The sequence below is a fragment of the Zonotrichia albicollis genome, chromosome 6 (assembly GCF_047830755.1).
Source record: "Zonotrichia albicollis isolate bZonAlb1 chromosome 6, bZonAlb1.hap1, whole genome shotgun sequence".
Classification (NCBI taxonomy): Eukaryota; Metazoa; Chordata; class Aves; order Passeriformes; family Passerellidae; genus Zonotrichia; species Zonotrichia albicollis.
In genome coordinates this window covers 55,118,100-55,141,507 of record NC_133824.1, presented here as the reverse complement: position 1 = coordinate 55,141,507, position 23,408 = coordinate 55,118,100, and the positions used below count along the sequence as shown (strand labels likewise).

The window sequence follows — 23,408 nt, the reverse complement described above, 5'->3', positions numbered from 1 at the left end:
TACATCTGTGGGTTTGCAGCAGGTTTGCTTTTGTCACTTTATTTTCAGTCTCCAAAATAGTTAAGTGAGCTGCCAAAAGTTGAATCCTCACAAAATAAATCAAAAAAAGAGAATCAATCTTGCTGGGCAGAAGAAAGCTCTTACACAACTAACCTGGTGAAAGGAAATAGGCCATTTGCTGTTGCTCAACTCCTCTGCCAAACTATTTCAGTGGCCCTTGCATTCTCCAAGGCCAAACCTTCAAACAACAATCTCATCCCCTTCTGATGCACAAGACACACCCAAGACATTTTCAGGAGGGGTGGAAAGTAGTAAAAGAAGATTTCTGTGATTTGCAGTCAGGTTCTTCTGGGAAGATTACATATTTTTAGGAGACTGTGATGTACACATGCATCTGTGCCTCTGATACAATCACATAATCACCATTCAGATCTAAAGAGCTATTTTTCCATGCAGATTTTTATTACTTTCTCTTCCTGGAATAATTAACCACTTTCAGATTTTTTTTTTTAACATAGGAGAAGACTTCATTTCCAACTGACTCTTCAATTACAACTCTGAATAATTCCCATTTTCCTTGCAGACCGTCAGGCTGCCGTGCCTTTTGCACCGGTAGGTTTTGTTCACAGCAGAGCCTCTGGGCAGAGCACAAGCCTACAATAATCTCATTTATTGATCCACCTGCACCACTCAGTAGGATTTTCCAGTCCCAGGCTTCCTTTGGAGAAGAGGAAGGGAGCATTCCCCAAGCCTGGCAGGATGGGGTGGCACAGGAGCCCCAGGTGTGAGGTCACAGCTGCTCCTCTCCCCCAAAGCAGAGCCCTGAAAGCACCAGAGCTCACCCACAGAGCCCAGGAAGCTCATCCCATTTCCTCTGCCCCCAAACCCCATCCCTGCTCCCTCTGAGCAAGCTGCCCTTGGCCTGTCAGGTACATTCTGCTACTAGGAGGGATTTGGATAAAGCACTGAAGTATCTGGCAAGCATTTTCTTCAATGAAGACATGCTAGGAGCTAGGCAATCGTATTTTTAACTGTGCTGCCTTGCCAGAAAAGTGCACAAACTTCCAATAGCAAAGAAATGAGGTCATTTTGGTCATCTGCCAAAATCAGCACATTTCCTCTTTTGGTTCTGGATGCTGCACTTCCATACTCCACAGCGTGTGACAAGTCCTGAGCAGGAGGTGTAGCCTCTCAGGAAAAAAAAATCAAAGTAAATTGGTGGATCTTAGGGATTTTTCTCTAAAAAAAAGAAAAAAAAAAAAAAGGAGGGGGGAAGGAAAAGAGGGAAAAAAAACCCATGAAGTGTCCTGATGTCACATGACTTCCTCCTGAAGATCTATTTAATTGGAATCTGGTGTAACCTTCCTAAGAAGATGTCAATACCTTGTCCTGATGTTGCAGCAGTGTAAAGCCTCATCCTGTTAAGGAATTTGAAAGGCTTACAGCAGGGATGCAGCTTTTGGTTACAAGGCTGGGCTGGAATTGAGCAGATCAGGATTAAACCCTGATTTTGCCACAAGTTCCTGTGGGGCTTTCAGCAAGACTCCTAAATTGCTTTGCCTTGAGACCCTATCTTGATCCTGGTCTTTGTCTTTAAAAACTAAGTTTTCCTGAGCTGGGAATATCTCCTTGCAGCAGGGCAGATTCTGGAACAGTGGATTTTGGATGCTCATTTGAGCCTCTTAATGCTAATGCAGCACAAACCCAAATGACAGCAGTAGTAGTAATAATAATAATAATTATCTTTCGGTCTTTATTTTCAAGTTAATGTCTGCCAAAAATGTTAGAGAAGTTTCTCATTGTGGCAACTACTGTATTTATGGGCATAATTTACAAGCAGCTCATCTGAATAATTTGAATTTTTTATTAAGATTATTTTCTCATTTTCCATTGAGAAGCCTTCTTAGATACTGACTCACTTTCAGCCTTGTAGGGAAAAGTGCCAAGCATTTGTTTTTCTTCTGTCTGCAGCAGTTATTTGACTCCTGCATTAAACTCAGCAAAGCCAAAACTGAATAGGAACAATCTTAATTTAATTATTAAATATATTTCAAGCTTCGCTGTGATTTTAAAAAGCACTTTCATGTGGGGTAGTGGAAATGTGCCAGGGAAATCTAAAAGAACTGTGTAATCCTCTGTCCCTACCCCTCCTTTCTCGCAGCCTCTCTCAGAGGAGCATAGGTGAACCCAAACCAAGCAGAGTCAGGGTGAGACAGTTTCACTTTAGGTTTGCTTGGCAAAAAGTTACCAGGGCATCCTGCCAAGGCTGCCACTTTTGAGATAAATATGACTTTCTTTCAGGGCAGTTTTATGAGGGGCACAGCGAGAGGCTCATCTACTCTGGCAATTCACTTGCAGATGGAGCTATGCAGCAGCTGCTGCTGCTCCATTATAAACAACAGCTCGCTCTGGAGTTCTCTTCACAAGTTTACAAAAGGGACAGTGTATTTATCTGAGTCTGTTACAGTGCTGGGCAGATCCACAGATGGCCTTTGACTCTCACCTTCTGCATCACACCCAGCCAAAGCCCGGCCCTCAGAAAGGCTTAGGCTGTACATTTCCCTGCTCTTTTCCCTTCATCTGCCTCACAATCAGAGCCAGCTTACTTTCCTTGGGAGGGTCAGATTGGCAGATGAACTGCAGGGAAGAGAGGAAACATGCTAAGTATGAAAACATTCTCCTAAGCTCTCACCGGAAAAGGATGTAGCTAACAATAAAGGAGAACCACGCATTTCTCTGCCAAACTTCATTGTACAAGATTATGCATTTCCAAAACTTACATTTATGCCACTCACATTTCAGTCATGCTGCATCCACAGGAGGCACATCCCAAAGTGCCCTTCCTATGCTGCCCATGGTCAGTTCTGGAGTTCCTTTGGAATTCAGCAGCAGGCACATGGATCACCCCAGGACAGACAGTCCCATGGAGGGTAACTGGAGTGTGACTCCCACCAGAGTGCTGCAGAGTGCAGAGCTCCAGCGCTGAGCAGTGATCCCTCAGGGAATCCTCCAGGAGCACAGGGCTCTCAGGGAGAGCTGGAAGCAAGCTCCCTTCCCCAGGTGCTCACCCCTGTGCTGATGGCTTGGCCTCACGCTGGGCACAAACACCCTTTGCTGTGCAGTTGGGAGGATAATTACTCAAAGTTTGTCCTTCCTGCTCTGGAGTGCCCTGCACTTCTTCAGTTTTGCACAGCTGGAGCAGTGAAGCCAAGGAGCTGATAGAAGTATGGCTTGGGCATGGCTTTGGACAGCTTGCCTTTTCCTGGCTCAGCAACCACATCCTCTGCAGTTTCACTGAAAATCCCCAGCTCTGCCTGTCCTGGCCAACTTTCATGGCTTTTTGTACCTTTTCAGGGAGCAGCCAGAATGAGCTTTTTGGTGGCCCATCCCTAGTCCAAGCATTACTCCCAGAAACACAGCACTCAGCACAGACCCCCTGAGCTTTGCTTGGTTTCCCCAGCCCCACCTGGGCAGCTGACTTTGCTTGCTCCTCACTTTGTTCACCCGTGGACAAGTCTGCCCAACAGGCAGCACGAAGGGGTTTTGCTGCACACAGGCTGCTGGACAGACTTTTGCAAGCAGCTCTTGGTTCACATTCAGTCTGACCAGTGGGGTGAACTCCCAGGCCAACACCTGCACTCAATCCTACCAACAGAAAACAAAAAAGAAAAGTTGCTGGTGTGGGTCATTCTCAGAAGGGATCCAGGGCTCTGTAAGCTGCCTTCTTCTCATGGATCTGGAATCACTGCATATGATGAAAGCAGTCTATTAACAGTTCCTCATAAAACAGTCTCTGAGATTTTATGTCCTGAATTATGTGTATGATTGTTTGGCCTGTTTGGTGACTTAGTGTAGTGGGAAATCTAAATTGTTGTTGTTACACCTCTAACCAAGGATTTTTAGACCATTATTTTAATTAAAGAGGGGAAAAAAATTAAAAAGACAAGTTCTCAGAAAAAAAAAAACATACTTCAAAAAAGCTGTGGTCATTCTTTGAGCTGCTTTAAATATGGACATGATATATTTTCTGGTCCTGGGACACACCAGTGTCAGTATGTTACTTCAGAGGAGAATCAGCTTGTCGGCAAGGACTGAGACCTATGCAGTCATTTCTGCACTTAAAAATGGTTCTTCACATGCATTTCCATAATAAAGCACTTTATAACTGTTACCCAATTATTGCTTGGAGCATTAAGTAACAAGGTATTATTACTCCAATTTCACAGAAGGGAACAAATCATGGAATCTGAAAAACTTATTCTGCTTTTGCGTAGGCTTGCTCATATTAATTAATTATGAGACTTAATTACATTCAATCTCACCACTCCAAGCCAATTATGGAAAATTGGGTAAAGTACAGAAGCAGGGAAATCTGTCTTGGAGACAATCACACTGACATTTCCACACAGGTATGTAAGACAACTTAGCAAATGTTGACTTCAAGCATCAGGATGGATTTTTCTCTGATTTTTCCCAACTGTCCCTACACCAGTAATCTGAGCTGGGATCACTTCTCCCAGCTTCCTCTCTCAACTCTGCCCCAGAAACCAAGTGCAAATCTCTGCTCCCTGACTCGGGCCTTAATCACATGATCACCTTCCTTCCCAGAAGCAGTAAAATAAAAATCTCCAGGCACGTTAAAATCACCAGATTAGAAGAGCTCTAATCCAATGATTTTAAGGGTTGGTCAAAATTGGTATATTAGATAGATAGATCAAAATTGGTGTATTAGATAGATAGAGATAAATAGATAGATACTACAAACTATTTACAGCTTTCTATTTATTTTGAATCTACAGCAATTTTATTCACTGAAGCTTTTCCCACAAGGGCAATGGTAAATCCTCTAAAGCATCACTTTAAAAGTTTTTCTTACATTGAAGTATCTGTGAACAGCCTCTGCTGAAACATTAATTCACTATTTCCCACAGCACTCAGCCACAGGGACTCACAACACATTTCAATGCCTTCAACACAGCAGAATTCCACAGGGAACCATTCTCCAATTTCCAAGTCAAGGCTCTTACAAAGATGGACTAAGCCAAGGCAAACTGGCCTTTTTATATTACTACCAACTGATCCTCCCATAAAATGTGCACATTTGAAACCAGAGCAACTATCTTTTGCAGTTTGTCTGAAGAGGGCTACGAGTTCAAGTGAGTCTACTTAAAATTGGGGAGAGATATTGAACAGACTGGATTTTTCCTTATTTTTTTACCCTGTTTGCCAGTGAAAGAATAAATGTGGAAATGTAAGTGGAAGAGACTCTGTGCATTTATGGCTTTGACTCCTCTGGAGCCAAGATCTCACCCAGCCTTCACAGTTGTGACATTTTGTGCTCAGTGTGGCCCATTCCAGCAGAACATGCAGTCTGTGCTCGTGGCAATTATGCCTTGTTTGCATCACACCCTGACACGCGTGCCACGAGAGTTTCACACGCTGTAATGCACCACAGTTTATTTTAAATATTCTCCATTTCCTCAAGTGAGCCTCATGGCATGGCAGCAGAACCCAATACAATGGGATCTGGCAGGCTGCATTCACAGGACTGCCTTGTAAAATAAATAAATAAATCGAAGGCAGAATAAACATTAGCGTTTTGACTGTTTCTTGTAGTTTTCCTAAACATTCTAAAGTAAAACAGAAAATACTTTGCTGAGCCTGAAAGACCAAAGGATTTGCAGATGCAGCCAAATGAGGCAGTTCTCAAACATCCATTCTTCCTTACGCAGCAAAGCATTCCCCCTGCTTTGCCCAGGATACTTCCACTGGGCTGGCAGAGGGCTGCCACAGGGTAAAACATTCAGAGATAACATGGCCACTCAGAAGGCTGCGACGTTCAAACCCTCACCCGAATGAGTCCCCACCCCTAATAACAGCTTTACCCTCTCCCAGGTAACCTTCTGCATCAGGATCTGCCTCTGGAAGCCTTCAAGGCACACAGCTCTCTCCTCTGAATATACTGACAATTAAAGACTCTCCTGGCTAAGACTGGCTTGCCATGCACCAAAATATTCTGCAATAATTTCAGCACACAGTCCTCTTAATTTGGTTCCATCTTCCAAGCTTAAGAACAGACACGGCCCTCCAGTATGGAAGCTACAAATTGAATTGTTAAAACAAATATCAGCACAAATTCTGTGTTAATGAGAATCATGTCTCTTCCATGCTTTTAATACTAACCCACGAGATTAATTATTACATTTAGTGTCTAGGACAGCAACACTTCCTACTCAGCACCTGTCATGGGTCCAGCAATTAATTGCATACCACTGACCTTCACAGAACACCATGGAAATTTTATTACTGTACAACTCAATTGCAGTCATACAACACTGCCACAGAACTATGTCTTATTACCAAAAAAATCATGTGCTTACAAAAGGGATAGTTGAGCCAACTGAACTATTTATAATTTGCAGAATAAAAAACATTTCACAAGGTTTACAACATACACAAAAAAAATATTTGCAGCCTTAATACAAGACAAATGTTACCAAGATTCACGTTATAGACAAAAGCAGAATGGAAAATATTCCCCGAAGCCATAATGGCAGGGTTATGTAGTATGCTATTTAAAAGCTATTCACCAATGTCTTCTTCCTATTAGCCAGAACTCCATGGTAGAGAATAAATTGAAGAAAGCCAATTACAAATTGTGGTTCTACAACAGAGGGATTGGATGTGTAAGACAAAGCAGAGGAAGGACAGGACCACACTGGCACACCTGACCCAGTGCTAGGCCCAGGTTTGCCACCTTGGAGTTCCCTCTCTGCCAATTTGCTGCTTTGAGGGTGCTCCATCCTGCTTATGGCATGTTGTGCTGTGGCTCAACCCCAGCTGACAAACCCAAAACAGCCCCACACCAACATGACCAAGAGAATTAACTCCATCCCAGCCGAGAGCAGCACACCTGCCTTACTCTCTTCCAAGAAAACGCTGCAGCTCAGCACATTTCTTCAAAGCTCAGGAGTCTCCTTGCTCCTTTCCAAACCAAAGGGTTCACTAAATAAATAACTGTTGCATGACTACTCTAATTTCAAACTGGCATGCTAATGTAAGACCTGGTGGAAGTCAGGACTTTCTCCCTGGTTTCAAGGGCTGTGTCCAGGATGAAATACCTCGTCACGCCCAGAATTCCAGCAATGCCTTCCAAGTTCCCAGGCTGGAGTGACCCAGCCACAAACCTCCACTCCCACACATCTGCACCTGCTGCACGCTCAGGGAGGGAAAGGGATGGTGCAGGCAGGGTCTCAGGCTTTGCCAAAGGTGCACATGTGCAAGAGCTGCTGGTTTCATAGCTGGCACTGTCCCTGTGCACTTCCAAGTGTTATCCAAATTTCCTACCGGAGTGATTGATGGGCAGCAGTGAGGCAAAGCACCCATCCCCTCAAGTCAAACCCCAGAGAGTACCAAGAGATAACCATGGAGCAAACTGGAGGCCGCTGCCAAGACCTCATGCAGTATTTTATGGAAGTGCGATATTTACTGAATACCTTGTATGATTTTCCACAAGCAATGCAAAATGCTTCCTGCCATGGCAAATTCCTCACATCTCAGGTGATGCAGTTCATTTCACCAAAATGCAGCTACAGCTGGGTTTGCCACATCAATCCAGTCTCACATCTTTTTTGGTTAAAGATCTGTAATCTCTGTGGCCAGGGACAGTAAGATTACCTAGCAAACAAAGCTCACCAACACTGGTTTGCTTTAAAGGATCACCTACACATAGAATGGATGATATCTGCAAGGCAATTCAGGGCTCTGTGAAGGTTGAGATTTTGTTGTGAGGGTTTGTTTTTTTTTTTTCCTAAAAAGTTCATTAAAATTTTTCAGTTGATATAATAGATTCTTCCATCTCTTCAATACAGCAGAGGAAATTAAGTGAAACTAGCTTCATTGTAATGGAAAAGTGATCTCATAATTTAATTCACTTTGCTCCCTAATCACAAATGCTCAGAGAGCACAAGCTAAGGAAGGAAGGTGTAAAGTGACGCTGCAACCTAGCTCCCACAATTAAAATTCTCCTTTCCTGAAGGAGTCGGGGTTGCAAACCAGAATGAAGCACACACGGTACCGAGATTACTGAAAAGTTGTGGGCAAGGCTGTGGTTCAGAGGCAACAACCCTGCTCTGTTTGAAACCAAATCCAAAATTCCCGTTGGTTTTGCTGACACCTTGGCTTAGATATCCTTGAGGCCTGATCCCAGAGCACATTAATGCATACAGAGGTGCCTGCAATGAGTTGCTCTACAGCCTGATGTAAAGAAGAAGTCACAAAATGAGCGCAAAGATGACAGACGAGCCCCCCTCTCCCACCAGAAAAGCTTCTGCTGCCCCCTCTCCAACACTTTCACTTCTGCCAGAAGTGCCCTCTGCCCACCTGCCCCTCCAGCTGTCCAGTGTCCCCTGCAGACAGCACTGCTGAGCAGGCAGAGCACGGATTAAACAGCATTACATGCTCTTTCTGACAGTTTGTTCCCACTAATCTAGAAAATCATTTTTCTCCTTGTGGATATTTTTCAATAAGGCAAGGGAGATGTTACAGAAAAAAAAATAAAAATCTCCAAGATTAGAATATATCAGAAACTTGAGAATGCTTAATGTGTCATTGTGACCATGAATATGTACACAAACACACACACAACTAAAGTCAAGTATTTCAGAGGAGGTTTAAAAAAATAAAATATGTTCAACAGGAAGAGTCTGTTTAATGTAGGATTTAAGCAAGGCTCTTCCATTTGCATAGATCACTTACAGCAGCAGCAATTCATTAAATTCTCCCATAAAATCATGCTATATTTTGTCTGAAGCGACAGATTCCTTGCAGATCACAGTGCCTTTCTCATGCTGCTAATAAGATAATCTGTTACATGAGGCTTACAAATCCATTTAAATTGATTTTAATTAATGAATCAATCACTAGCCACTGATGACTTGGTCTACAGACAGCAAGCAATTCAAAGCCCCAGGCTTCTAATCCAAAACCAAAATCCACATTAGAGCAACAGGACATCTCTCTGATCGATGGCAGCACAAAGATGTTCAGTTCATACACATTTAAAGTGTATGAACCTGATCAAAATGTATCTCTAGATCTTATGCATTACAATTCCCAAATTCAGGACTGTTCAACTAGAAAAGCAATATTAAATCATTTACATTTCTTTGCAAAGGGAAAAAATTAAATCAAGCACAACTATAACCTGATTCTAAACTTTAGATGCTAATTCCACTTGAAGGTTCCTCCCTTTGTTCTCCTTCCCTGTGTTAAACAATCTGTTGTTTAACATTAATTAATAAAAAATTGCGCTTCTTATGATCACAAACACGAACAATTTTTTTTTACATTTGCTTTGATGCTGTGCAAAGCCACTGCTGTTCTCCACTGCTCAAGTGCTTACAGTTTCCCTCAAACAGAAAACAGGAAAGAAGTGAGATTTCTGTCCCAAAAATCAGCAAGCAGGAGCAGCGGGAAGAACATCCTTGTTATTGTAGTAAGTTAATTATTATAATTATTGTTATTACAAGGAGTTAATTACAATGCAGCAAGCTAAACCCACAACGGGCTGTGTGATGCCCAGCACTGCAATCCCTGGAGCACCAGCATCTGCCTCCATGGCACAGGGGACACACCTGAGGGAGCTTCTCCTCCCATCAGCACCAACAGCTGGGGCTCCAGCACCCCCTGAACCAGCCCAGAGCAGCGGAGGAATGCTGATTTTGTCATGCCAAAAATCCCAGTTCTGTCTGTTTAAAAGGGCTCTGCATTTGTTTTTAACCAATTCTGCAACTACAGTTTAACCCTGTCAAAAGTAGACTTTCTTCTTTTAATGTAGTACCTACTAATCTGTTGCTCTCAATACTCTTATTCTTCCTGGTTTGTTAAAAACAAATGGTATTTTGGAGGGAAGAACAAAAAGAATAATTAAAGAAGGTGGGTTTGGCCTTTACGTGCTGCTAATTAATTCGAGTTAAATTAACCAAATAATAAGTACAAGATACCAAACTATCTTTCATAATATTTAAGAAAAGCATAAAGGGTTGAACACTTTCCAGGTGTAAACACATTAGGACCAACGTTGTACCAAGCCTGAATCTGGCCCCATTAGCTCCAAAAGGTAAATAGTTCATCCCCTTGCACAGATGTCAGAGCATACAGGCACTCCAAGTTTAAAGGACAGATTCTGCAGCCAACAATGCTCCACTGACACAGAGACAATCAATGTGTCCTTGATTATGAGGAGGCAAACAGTTTTCACTGAAAAAAAAAAAAAAAAAAAGAAAAAAAAGAGAGACTGAGAACAAATCATGTGTTTTTATTTTATAGGTTCCAAGTTGGGGTTGGGGTTTTTTTCAAGCCCTTTTGGAGAGCTGAAACAGAATAAAAATAGCTTGTTGCACAAGCATAAAACAAAGTAACTGCTAAATAAACATTTTAAATTTACTCCTATGTGCTCAGTTCTCACTCCCATTAGTCTTCAGGAGTTGGATGATTTCACAAAAACATCTTCCCGTTTTCTGGAAAACTGATTAGATGGGTTTTGTCCAAGAATTGTCCCATAATGTGTTCCCTTTATTTCACATGCTGAATATGACTGCTGGAAAATGTACTGCAGCACAGAAGGCAGTATATGCCAGTGCATCCTGACATTCAAATCAAGACCACAAATTATAAACAGTTTCAGCAAATTGACTCGAGAGCCTTTGTTCCTCAGACATACATCTTCCTATTGCTTACAAAAGCAGCATATACTAACCACGAAGGCTGCTATAGCCAGTACTGGGAAAGGAAGTTATTGAAGCCTGGATTTCCTGCTTTCAGCCCAAGCCAAGAACTGCAAGGCTTGTAGTGGTTTCAGGAACTGACTCATCTAATGATTCATGGATAAGATACTGGTTTTAATATATTTCTGATCATAAGACTCAAACTTCAAAAACAGGGATGCTTAGTTTTTATTTTAAAGTAAAAAAAAAAAAAAAGGTACATCAATCAAGCAAACAAATGTTGTCATGGGACAAATGAGCTAATAATTATTAATGTGTTTTACAGCTTTTTTAAGATGCTGTGTTAAACATCCTGGAAATTCATTTCAAGAGAATGTAGACAATTGAAATAAAAATCCACTGTCAAAAACTTGAGTACTTTCATTGCAGTCCTGACAGAGCTGAAATTCAAGTGGAGAGCAGCTGGGATATCAGTGCATTTTTAGAGATACCCTTAGGTACAGGTATGGCTGCTACACCCTAATCAATGACTGGAGCTAGTCTAATCAATGATTAGAGCTAGGGCTGCCATTGTTAATGCACCTGGTGTCTTCAGCTGTGGACACAGAGTACCGACAGAGACTGGCTGGTAACAAACAGCCAGGGAAGTTTTGTTCCAGGAGTGACTGAAACTGCTGAGGTCAATCCTACAGCAATGACTAACACTGGATTTTAAGTGCTCTCTCACACACACCCCCCTGCATTTTGTGCTAATTCAGAATTCAAGCCCAGTTTTTATGCACTGAGCTCTTCCAGAGGAAAGCACGCCTTCCAGAGCATCAAAACCCTTTTTGCCCACAACACAAATCTCATCAGTATGCTGTAACTTGAACTGCCAGGCTCTTGCACCTAAAAAATAGCTGGTGATGGAAGCTGAATTCTGCCAGGCTCATGTATGGAAAAGTACTGGTTTACTTTTTAATTTTTGAGCTGCAAGCTGCAGCCACTCGCAGCGTGCTGGGGACGGAGGGGGATGTTGGCATTTCTGCATTTCACCCCTGTGCACAACCAGCAAAGGAGGGGAAAAAAAAAAAAAAAACAAAATGCATCTTGCTCAGAGGAAAATAAAAAAGCAAAGCAAAGAAAAAAACAGCAGTTAAAACACTTGACAAGAAAAGGCCAAAGTGCGCTCGGTGGCTGGCAGTCATTTTATGGCTATAGTCCTACAGCAGATTTACTCAGATGACGTCAGTGGCTCCAATCCAGCTTTTCTTTGGTAGCATTTACCACTTGCCTCTTGAAGCCTCCACTATGCTACAGAGCAGTAGACCATAATCAAAATTCCCTTTGTGAAATAGAGTTTACCTCAGGGCACAGAGGCATTGCAAGCTGAATTGCAGGCTCTTCACCCTGTACTGCATGCCCAGAAATAAATAACCTACAATACTGTACTCTCCTTAATACAGAAGAACCATTAAAAGCAGCCTGCTACCTAAAAAAAAGGGTTCTTTAATTTGCTTCCAAAATCTCAAAAGCCAGAATATTAGTTAATTTTCCAAGCAACCAAGAACTATAATAATTCTGCTACCCTTTGGACTTCTTCATATTGTTTTTAGAGATTTTGGATGATAAAGTTATTTATGGGTCACTGTTTCACCAGCAAAAAATTATTACTAATGCTAGAGGCTAAAGTGAATCTGTATAGGAAGCTGCATATTTTATACTGCCTTCCAAATATGCCCCTTCAACTGCTTATCTACAGCTGCTCAGTAAGCATACAGAAAATATGCCAAGAAGCAGAGCAAGAAATTACTGTGCATAAGTAATAGTCAATTTAATGAGCAAAATACACATTATTTGGAGCTGTGCATTTCCTATCACAAAGCAGTGGCTGAAACCAAGGGAACACCAGTAAAGCCAAGTTGAGGAGATACCAAATAAACTAAAACTTCACAGGCCCTGGAGTTTAATCAAAATAACCCCCACAAAGATGAGTCCTATGGTACTAAATAAACATAGATTTGTTATGTTTTAAGGGAGCCAGCCCTCCAAAGACAGCCATACCCATTATGGGTGGTAACTGGATACATCAGTGAACTGAAAATTGCCTCTCACACTTAGGAATAACTCCCAGGGAAGATGCACAAGTGCCTCAGGGAGCTGAAAGGCTCAGCAGCCCTCCCTGCCCAGGCCCTTTGCTTACCTGGCCCCCAATCCCACCAGGATGAGAGATCACAGCTCTAACCTGCAATGCCCAGACACCAAACAACACTGCTGCCACCAAACTGCACGAGCCACACCATGGACCTCAGCTCTACCTCTGAATTCAAAACAGATTTAAAGTTTGGGGGCAAGCCCAAACCAGCTCCAAGTGGACAGACACACACATTTGGTGTCCCTGCAGAGAAACCAGAAGCCCTGCAGCAGCCCCAGAGGCCAAGCCAAGGGCAGGGAGCCTTTCTGCAGCTGCCAACATCAGCTGAGGCAGAGCAGCAAGGTGGGAGCATCACCTCTCATCTCACTGCCCACCCAGCTGGCCCCTGGGTCAGCTCCTGCCTTTTTCCAGGCAGCTCATCTGGGTGGACTTCAGTGAAATGGTAAAGAGTGGCCCACTGCTCAAATTGCTCACATTTCACACAAATAGAGACTGATGGGGCCAGATTCAGGTTTGGTACAGTGTTGGTCCCAATGTGTTTACACCTGGAAAGTGTTCAACCCTTTATGCTTTTCTTAAATATTCACACTCCATTGCACACAAATGGAGAAAAATTTACTTTTCTTTGCCACAAAAAAAAAAAAAAAAGTGGTGTCAGCAAACAGGTTCAGAAGATGATTGTGAATTTCTTTGAGAGAGAATCTAAGTCCTTTTCTTGGTCATTAAGGACCTGGACATGAAAGGTATGGCAAGCACAAGTGGCCCTTTCTTTCCAACATCCAGGGCAAGGACGGGCTGGGAGCAGCAGCAGAGGGCACGGGCAAGGAGCACCTGGCAAGCTGGACTGCAAAAGGAAAAACACAAAAAATCACAGGGATCCAAGGGCAGGAGAGCTGAACCAGGAGCAAGAATGTGATCCCAAGGGAAGAGGAGGGTCCAGGGACAGCTGGGGTGCCCTGCAAGGCACAGGCAGGAGACAGGAATGTGCTGCAAGGTCAGAGAGCAGCACAGGCACATCCAGCCCTAAGGACAGCACAGAGAACTGAATGGAAGGCTCTATTTATGGCTGGAAACTCCTCCTGCTACAAAATAATTACTCCCAAAGAAAGGCAAGATGAAGGAGCTTCCAGTGGCTCTTCCAGTCTTCTTGTCTTTCAGTTGATCATGGAAAAAGCAGGGGAAAAAAAAAATCTTCAAAGATCAGCTGGCAGCAGATATAGGGACATGACTGGTTTTAAAGGTTAATTTTTTTTTGAAAGAATGAAGGTAAAACCAGGGATGTGGAAACTGTTTACAGAGTTTTGTTTTTCTATTTTAAGCTGTAAATCACCTTTAGGACAAGAAAGAAAAGTATGCACTGATATTGGAGATAGATTAGGTGTGAATAAAATTTCCTTTTTCCCATTAACTGTTGTCCCAGATCATCATATTTTTTTCAATTGATATACACATAACAGAAGCTTTAATCCCCTAAACCTCTATGAATTTACCTTTTCTTCCAAAATCTATTCTGACATTTTCTCCCCTCAAAACCAAAATGTCATTCCTGAATTATAATCTCCCAACAAGAAAGACAACCATGTAAAAAACCACAAAAAACCCAAACAAACCATGCCAACTAATTCCAAAAATAAGCATTGCTGTTCACAGCACCGTGAGGTGAATGAATGGTGAGAGATTCCACCAAGGGAATAATTGTGATGTCTATAATGTTAAGGAATAATTTGGCACCAAAAGTACCCAAGGCCATACTGGTTGGCGATTCAAACACGAAGCATATCAAACCACCACTGATAAGCTAAATTAACAGATAGCTTATCTGAAGCATATACTGGCCATATGGTGCCACAACTTCTGTTGCCTGTTGCTGGCATAACAATAGGCTACTGCAGTCTTAGACTGGAAGCACTATTTGACAAACTGTCAACAGCATTTTTTTTTATTTTTTTTTTGCAGAGCTCTAGGGCAATGGCACACTCGCCTATTTGCATTTTTTTTTTTAAACAGGTGAACAAAGAGTAAACCAGATGTCGACTTTAGAAATCGAGCTGTCTGGATCGGGAGATTTAACAGAGGCAGGCATACTGCTACAGCTCAAATCTAGACAATGAGCTTTTCTAAAAACACTCTGGCCTAGGGGAGTGGCTATTTAAAACACTTGGCTTCTTTTATTTCAGCACTATGGAAGTGAATTCTACTCTTAAGTGCCAGCTCAAATGAAGTCATTTTGTTTCACTGGGGCTTTCTTTGCATTTCAGAAATGTAGCGTGTACTGTAGTAACGGAAAAGACCAAAAAATGGTGGGGAGTGTGTGATGTGGAAAACAGCAATTTGATCACATTCAAAAAAAAAAAAAAAAATTGAAAGGACAATTAAAGCGCTAGTTACATGAAATTTACTTTTCCTTCTCAAAAAAAAAAACCAAAAAACAAACAAGCCAACACAACCAAAACAAAACTAACAACAAAAAATAAAACCCAAACCACTTCTGAGTGCTTAAGGAAAACCTGATATTTACAACCCCCTCAAGTTCCACAAAGACAAGCAAAACTGACCAGTAACAACCATTTGCAAGGGGACTTGAATATGTTACAGAAACACATTAATACCAAATGTATCATGAAAGTTGTCTTCCTGATTCATCTAAAAAAATAAATCTTACTATTTGAGGAGAAATAATCTTTTCATAACAACACAGCAATCTACTCAATCATTATAAAAATTGACAAAATCAAAACGACTGTCAATCAATATATAGTAGGTCTGTCTATGATATTCAATTATGAAAATGTGCTTTTAGCTGTGTTCTGTAGGAGTGTGAAAGACATAATGAGAAAAATAGATAACTTTCTGTTCTAATAATCTGTTCTGCTTTGATAGGCAGTTATGGGAACATATTTATTTTCTGACTTATACCCAGCTAAGTATGTAGCATTTTTAGATTATCTTTTCAAATTGTTCTTGAACATTCTCCGTTAAAAAAAAAACAACTCCTTTCATGTTAAGTTGAGATTGCACTTGAACTCCTTCCAAAAGCCAGAGCTGTACTGAATTATGATAATTAGAAAGCTGTGCGCATAAAAGGCAGCACAGTTGATGCATTTAAAAAAGTTCATGCCAGAGAATATAAGTTCAATATGTTCTCACATAATTAACATTTCCCATCATTAGCAGCAGTTTTCAGTTCATGTATCTGTAAAAACAACAGCACTCGTCATTGTTTTAGATTCCCAGTCAATAGCATTTTAATAGTTTTACACATAATCCCAAACTTTGGTCCCTTCCCCCTCCCCACACATGGAGATTTCCCATCCCACCTCCCGACCTGCCTGCAAACACACTGGGATTCTGTGCCCGTGTGCTCCTGCAGCCGCCCAGAGGGGCTCTGAGCCCCGGATCAGGGAAAGCCCAAGGAGAGCTGGAAGCGCTGCCAAGGTCCGGCAAGACGCGGTGCAATAATCACGCCGCCCTGATTGTTTATTATCACGCAATAAACAACGAGCGGGACACAAAGGACAAAAAGCTGTAGGTGATACCTCGCCCTGGACAGGAGCCAGACTAACACAGGCCGCCTCTGACAAGGCAGGCACAGGCTGGAGGGACAGGGAAATGGGGTCAGAGCCCTGCGCCAGCCGGGCAAGCAGCGCAAACCCTTCCCACACTCGCGGATTTCCATCGCGCCCCGGCCCCGCGCACCCAAATCCAACCAGAGCGTGGAGCTGTGGTGGGCTGCTCCTCGAGAACTTCCTGGGTAGAATAACTCCAGTTAGTTGGCAGGAGCCAGGTTTTGACTTTCAGTCCCTGCGTTTTGAAATTAATGTCATTCTGGTTGAATATTAATAACCTGATCCAGTATAAAAGTTGCTGAGTCTGCATCAGCACAGACAGAAATTTCGGCTTTTCAAATGACAAGATGAAACTCACAGTGATATCACAAAAACGAGAGGCTTATTGTATTAAATCAGAAAACACTTAGCTGAATTTTATGTGACAGATCTGAGGAGCAAATTTGAAGTTGCTGCCTCAAAGGACTTAAGTCTGCAACTTTTCACTCTCTTCTGTTTTGGAAATGAGCAACCATTTAAACCAAACACAAAATTATTCCAGGAAATATTATTCCATCCTTGTTCCACTTGCAAAAGTCAAAAGGAGTTTTGTCCAAGAACAGAGAGCAAGATATGGTCATAAAGTGGGAACTTATGGCAGAGATTTTTTTTCCTAAAACTGTGTCTTCAGCACAGCTTAGAGTCTTTACAATTAATAATGCCATTCGTCTGTTCATACATCACAGGATGCAATCTAAATTACACAGCACTTGCACAAACTGCCACAAAACCTGTAACAGCTCTTGCTTGCAGGGAGATGATTTACCTCCTGAAAGTTCTAAAATTTTGTTGAGATTCAAATAATTCTTTAACAGAAAAGGGCTGCAGTTTAGGAATATAAACCATCCCCGCTCGCGGCAAGCGCTAATGGCAGAGCGCAACACGGCACCACAGCAGAAATCAAACCTCAGGTCCCAGAAAAAAGGATTATTTCTCTCATGAAAAGGTAGAGCCCTCTCATGAGCTGGGGACTTCAAAATCATTTTTAAAGGGCCAATTTGCACCCTCATTACAGCCAATGTAATCCAGCAACAGGCCGTATGAAGTTGATGGAATTAGCCTGAATTTAGACCAGATTTCTAAGAAGTCAGCCCTCGCCTCATATTTGCACATGCTATGAGTAAGAGCCCGAATGGAATGAATGATCAGCTGTTAATAGAAATTTGCCTTCCAGTCTTAGGCAGATTACAAGTTAAGCAGAACATAAGCCCCGAGCAGAAATTTGAAAAAGTATGTGTGTCAAATTAATATTCTTTTAAATCAAAGATGTCCTTCTTTAGACATCAAACATCACACCAACCATGGACATAAAGCACATGCTGTAAATATCTCAGTATTTGATCCAGCAAATGTTTATTCCTATGAGTCATGCTGGTCACTTTAACCTGAGCAAGGACTGGATCCAGCCAATACTTTATTTTTAAATAAATGGAATCACTACAGAAAGACAGTTTTTAAACCATCTCCAGAGGGGTACAGGGTTAATATTAATGACATGAAGAAATGCCAGCTAGAATGAGTGATGTGCATATTTTTATATTTATATATATATGGTGTGTACTCAGTAAGAAAGCAAGTGCTCATAACAGGTTTGAAGGTAACCTTCTCCCAAACACACACATCCAGAACTGCACAGTAAATCTCCATGTTTTGGGAACAATCTTAGGCACCTCCTAATAAAATGAGATTACTTCTGGTGAAATTCTTCCAGCAGTGTAACCATCCTACTTTACAGACTGAAAACTGACAGCTGTATCATAATGCACAACTGCATGTTTTTACCTTTCGCCTTTTTTTTAAAGAAAAAAGTATTTCTCTGTAGCTCTGAAGCTTTTATTCCTGTATTGCCTGTACTGTACCTTGAAAGTTTGCTTCCAACATTATCACAAAGGCAGCTTAAACAGAAAGAAGGAAGAAATGGATTTTTTTTCCCCTCAGCATGTGACTCAACTGAACTTAACTTTTTCAGGCATGGACAAACAAAGCCCAGAAACCGCTTTAACAATATCCAAAACCGCTACAGCATCCAGCAGCAGCAGCAACAACAAAAACCCAGTGGTTCCAGGGGACACCAAACACAGCACACACATGCTCACACATCCCCACACGCTATCACTGCCCAGCTGGACACTCACGGCCGGGGCTGCTTCGCCATTAAATTTCTGCTGTTCTTTTCTCCTGTTTAATTAAAACTCCTTTAAGCACACTCTGTCTTTACTAAGTAGACTCCTGTCAAATCAACATTTCTCCTTGGCTTCAGTGCTCCTGTACACCCCACTCAGCACAGAGTAAGAAACTGTGGAGAATATAAAACCACAATTTGAACCTCAAGAGCTGCTGCTCCACTCTCCTGGCTGAAAGGGCCAATAATATTTACTTCACCAAAGCTTTGTAAGCAGGATGGATGCTCAAAATACATTGAATGTGTTTAGCAATAAAGAACTTCCCAAAGGTATTTCTAGATTGCTAAGAAGAAAAATGGAAAGAATTTTGCATCTAAAATTTCTGCTTGGTCAGCTGATAAAAACCTGGAGCAAACAAAATGCAGAATTATCCCTACTGGTATAGGAAACTCTTTATGATCTAATTAAACTCCAGTGCAGTGTGAAAAGATGTGTTTTCCCACAAAGGTGAAAAAATAAATGCACCTCTAAAACGTTTACCCTTTGTGAAAATAATTTCAAAAAGTGGATTTTAAAAACTTGCAACTTCAGAACGAGACACAAATATAAAATCTTCAGTTTTGTGTTTCAAGAACATCTGCTGTATTAATTCCTGTATTTCTATTCCCAAATAAAGTGCGTGTGTGTATACGTGTGTACATAAAAATACATATGTTCCCATACAAACAAACATGCAAGCTTCCCTCCCACCCCCAGAAGTAATTCAATATCCAGGTCTGTGTCATTTTTAACAGCACCATCTTACCATCAGTACAATCTAATATTCTGTAATGGTATTCCCCAACTATTTATAGAGGTAGAATACATCATAAATTACAGACACACATTCCCAATCTAGGGTTGTAAGAAGAACCCTACATAATTTTAAATTAAGTCCTAATGTAATTATAATCATTTTTGTTTTCATATTCAATTGCAGGTAGCACGTAGTTATTTACATGAATTTTCCTGTTAGAGGCATTCCCACAGAGATTTCCATATTAGATGTGCTGCAGAATAACTGAGCATGCAGCCAGGCATGTTATCCACACACAGCTCCCAGCTCAGCCCTTACCCAGCCCTGCAGAACCGCTAACCTGCACGATTGCATTTCCAAACTTTATCAGCTCGAAGAGAAAGCAAATATGCGCCTGCTAATACAGGAATACAACTGCACATGGACTTTTTCTCCCTGAGGCTCTGCCATTTCAGCTTACGCTTCTTATACACACTATTTTAAGTCAGAAAACACCGGTACAATCTGATATTTCTTGCCCTTTCTTGCCTAGAAAGGAGCAGTTTAAAAAAATCCTGGGAGCCATTTCCATTGAGAGAGCGCAGGGCAGAGCTGCTCCCTAACTTTCCAGCACTTCTGGAGGTCACTTTTCATTTCTCCATATCAAAGGCAGGCACTTGTTTCTAATAAGTTAACAACTCTCCTGAGAAACGTGGGTGGCTGGCATTTCATTGTTTCATAAATATTTTTATATTGGTAACACCGTTCAACTTAAAACAGATTTCAAGAGGAGAAAAATCACGACTAGGATCGTGCTCGACACACAGGCAGGAGCGCAAACTTTTTTCCTTGGTGAAAACAGAGATATTTCCCCCCTCGTCTCGCTTTATTTCGCCTCGCTGTTTTTGTTTGGTTGTGTGGAGGGGGCCGCTTTGTTTTAATTTGGGTACAAAAGGCGCAGTGTATAAGTTTTCCCTCCCCCTTGGAAGTGTACTTCCTTTGAAAGCGCTCCTCCGCGAACAAAGGCTGCCACCGGCCCTCCGCACCAGCTGGGCGATGGAGCTCTTCAAAACCTCGCCGAGAAATTAACAAAAAAAGAAAAAAAAAAAAAAACACCAAAAAAAAACACCAAAAAAACCTTGCGGTTCCTACCGAAAGGAAGTTTTCCAGGGACAATCTCCTCGGCGTTGCTGTAACTGCGACTTTGTCTTTTTTGGATACAACGTTTCTGCTGACTCCCGAAAATTTTCCACTTGAATGTGCAATTAACCAGCAGCGGCGGCGGCAGCGGCAGCAGCTCTGGAGAAGGAGAAGCAGCAGCGAAAAAGGACATTCCTTCTTTCATCTTTTGGAGGAAAACAAGCGCGGGGAGGGAGGGAGGCAGCGCCGGGAGCTCCGCGCCAGGCCGGGGATGGCTGCTGAGCGCTGCGAGCCTCCGCGCCCGGCCCGGGGCTGCTCCCGGCGTGCGTGCTTCCCCGCGGGAAAAAAAAACAACAAAATATGTGAAAAATGCCAAGGATCGGTGCGCGCGTGTGCGAGGGGGAGAGCCTGTGTGTGTGTGAGAGAGTGAGAGAGAGCGGCGTGCGAGCGCGCCCGGTGCCGGGCGGTGACTCAGGCCACGGAGTGCGAGCGGGGGAGCGCAGCGGAGCGGGGCGGGCGGCAGCGCCTGTTGCAGCTCCGGCCGCGGCCCCGCAGCGCCGCAACTCCGCGCCGAGCAACTTCTGCCCCCGCCGCGGCCCCCGGCCCGCCCGCCCCGGCACCTGCGGGGGCTCCGGGCCCCGCTCGGGCCGCCCCCGGCCGGGAGCGCCCCCCGCCCCGCCGCACAAAGCGCCCGCGGCCCCGCTTACCTCCGCGCCGCGGCCCCTGCGCGCACCGCCAGCGCGCCGCGCTCCGACGGCAAAACTTCGCCCGCCGCCCCCGGGCCGCCCCGGCTATTTATGGCCCCGCGCCTATTTTTAATCCGCCGCCCGGCTATTTATACCGCGGCCGTAGGTTGCCGCGGGCCGGCGGACGGAGCCCTCGGAGGATGAGTTGCTGCCCGGCCGGCGGCGGGGCGGGCCGGGCTCCCGGCCGGGCTGCGCGGCGCCAGCGATGCGAGGAATGCGCGGAATGAGGGGAGGAATGAAATGAACGCGGGAGCGGGGCGGCCGCGGGGCGGAGCGCGGCCCGCCGCCCCCTGCGGCCGCGGGCGGGCGGGCGGGGCCGCGGGCGGGGCCTCCGCGCCGCGCTGACCTCATAGGGGAGCCCGCGGGAGGGGGCCCGGCCGGGGCTCCGCGGCTCCACCGGGGCTCTACTGGGGCTCGGGGGCACCGCCGGGCCGGGCCCGCCCGCCCTGGAGCCCCGGCAGGGTCCGCAACGCGCGGGCGGAGCTGCGGAACGGAGTCCCGAAGGATGCGCGGGACGCGGGGGGATGCGCGGGGTCCGGCCGGGGAAACAGCGGGGAGGCTCCCCGGGGATGCTCGGTGTACACACGCTCACATCCAACCCCCGGGTGCCGTGCAAAGCCTAAGGAACGCGGGTCTGTGTCCAAAAGGGCCAACAGAGCCCCACAGCATGGGATGAGAAGACATCACACCCCAAATTGACATGGACAATTTGGGTCTAGTCTTCACCCTCAATCCAGATGCTGACCTTTCTCACAAAACTGTCCCCAGATGCAGATTTCACAATGCCAGTTTTGCACCACTCCGAATGAGTGACTATCTGTACCCCTCTTGTCTTGTGCAACGCATCCCCCAGAAACGCTCCCCAGGCAGCATCACAGGCACGTCTCCTTCACTGAACAATCCACTACCTCATGGAAATAATTGCAGGGAAGGCACAGCTGTTGTGCTTGTGACAATTCATATTTGCATAAGCAAAAGGGATAACTGGACACCTTGGTGTTTGTGAAATAAATTGCCTGCTTTGATGTGCAAACACACATTTCTACCCACCTTTGAAAGTTTGCCCAGCAGGGCTACTGCGTTGGGAGCGATCACAAAAATCCCGTTCCAGCCTCAGAGGAGCAATGTGTCGGCATCACCAGGCAGCATTTACATGCTCACACTGCACCTAAGTCCATGACATGCTGGTGGAATCCTCAATAAATGCCCTGCATATTACATTTTTGCGACTTTGAGGAGATGCCCAGCGTGTCGTTCTGGGAATGCCAGGAACGTGCTTGTCCCGCTGCTTTCCCAGTCCCAATCCCATGAGACAGCCATGCTGTTAACAGACATCCTTGCAGCCTGTGGCTGACCCCAGAGCCCCTTGAAGCTCACATTGCAGTTCACAGGAGCTGCAGCTGGTTTTTACCTCTGCAGAGCAGGCACAGCGTGTGTGTGACGGGCAGAAGGTGCAGGGTTCCCGCTGGTCACACACATGGCATTGATGAAACCTGCCAAAACAGCCCTGCAGAAAAGTCTGCAACAAGCAACAATACCAAACAACACCAAAGTCTGAGCAGGTCTTGGTCAAAGGACTGTGAGAATTCAAAACCAAATGTATTTTAGGAGAATTTTTTTCCCCCACGCAATTCCACACTGGCTGAAAAATTTCTTCCCCAAAACAGGCTGCAAGAAACCCCTTCACACATGCAGAATTTCTTTTCTCTCCAACTCCTTCTTTCCAAATAGCTCTGGCAATATCGTCTAATAAGCGTCTGAGTGCCTGCACAATTGGTAAAATTCAATCACTTTGCAGATGTCTGCACAAAAGCTATAGTCTCCTGAGTGCACTTAAAGATTACCAACTCTTTTCCAAAGTTGGAACAGAAAAATGGGACAAAACATTTCCCCCCAACACCTATAACACAGATTTATTTTTTTTAGTCACTAGGCTTTAAACTCTCTCAGCTATGCTCACTACAAAACCAGAAATGTCTTTAAATAAATGTGACTTTTTTTCCCATAAGGCTTGCAGAGGAAGTACCAAGAACAGTGACTCTTAAGTTCTATGCATGTGCAGGGCCCAAAAGGTATCACAGCTCTCCACGTGTGGAGGGAGAGCAGCAAATCTTTGGACAATGGATAAATAGAGTTTGGAAACTTCTTACCCACAGAA

The 23,408-nt window shown here is 43.9% G+C and overlaps 1 protein-coding gene across 7 annotated transcripts in view; it reads right to left on the bottom strand.

The window, feature by feature from the left end:
• TEAD1 (TEA domain transcription factor 1) overlaps window positions 1-21,563 on the bottom strand; it is a 152,091-nt gene extending 130,528 nt beyond the window's left edge. For 2 of the 7 annotated variants that reach the window (XM_074543853.1, XM_014270623.3), the window contains exons 1-2: window positions 21,212-21,562; window positions 20,517-20,663 (exon numbers count right to left, since the gene is read on the bottom strand). The gene's annotated coding sequence lies outside the window, so the exon portion shown is untranslated. Of the gene's footprint in view, window positions 1-20,516; window positions 20,664-21,211 lie in introns of those variants that run through there. The other 5 variants (XM_014270625.3, XM_074543854.1, XM_014270624.3 and 2 more) reach the window with 4 other exon arrangements.
• Window positions 21,564-23,408: the final 1,845 nt, after the last annotated feature.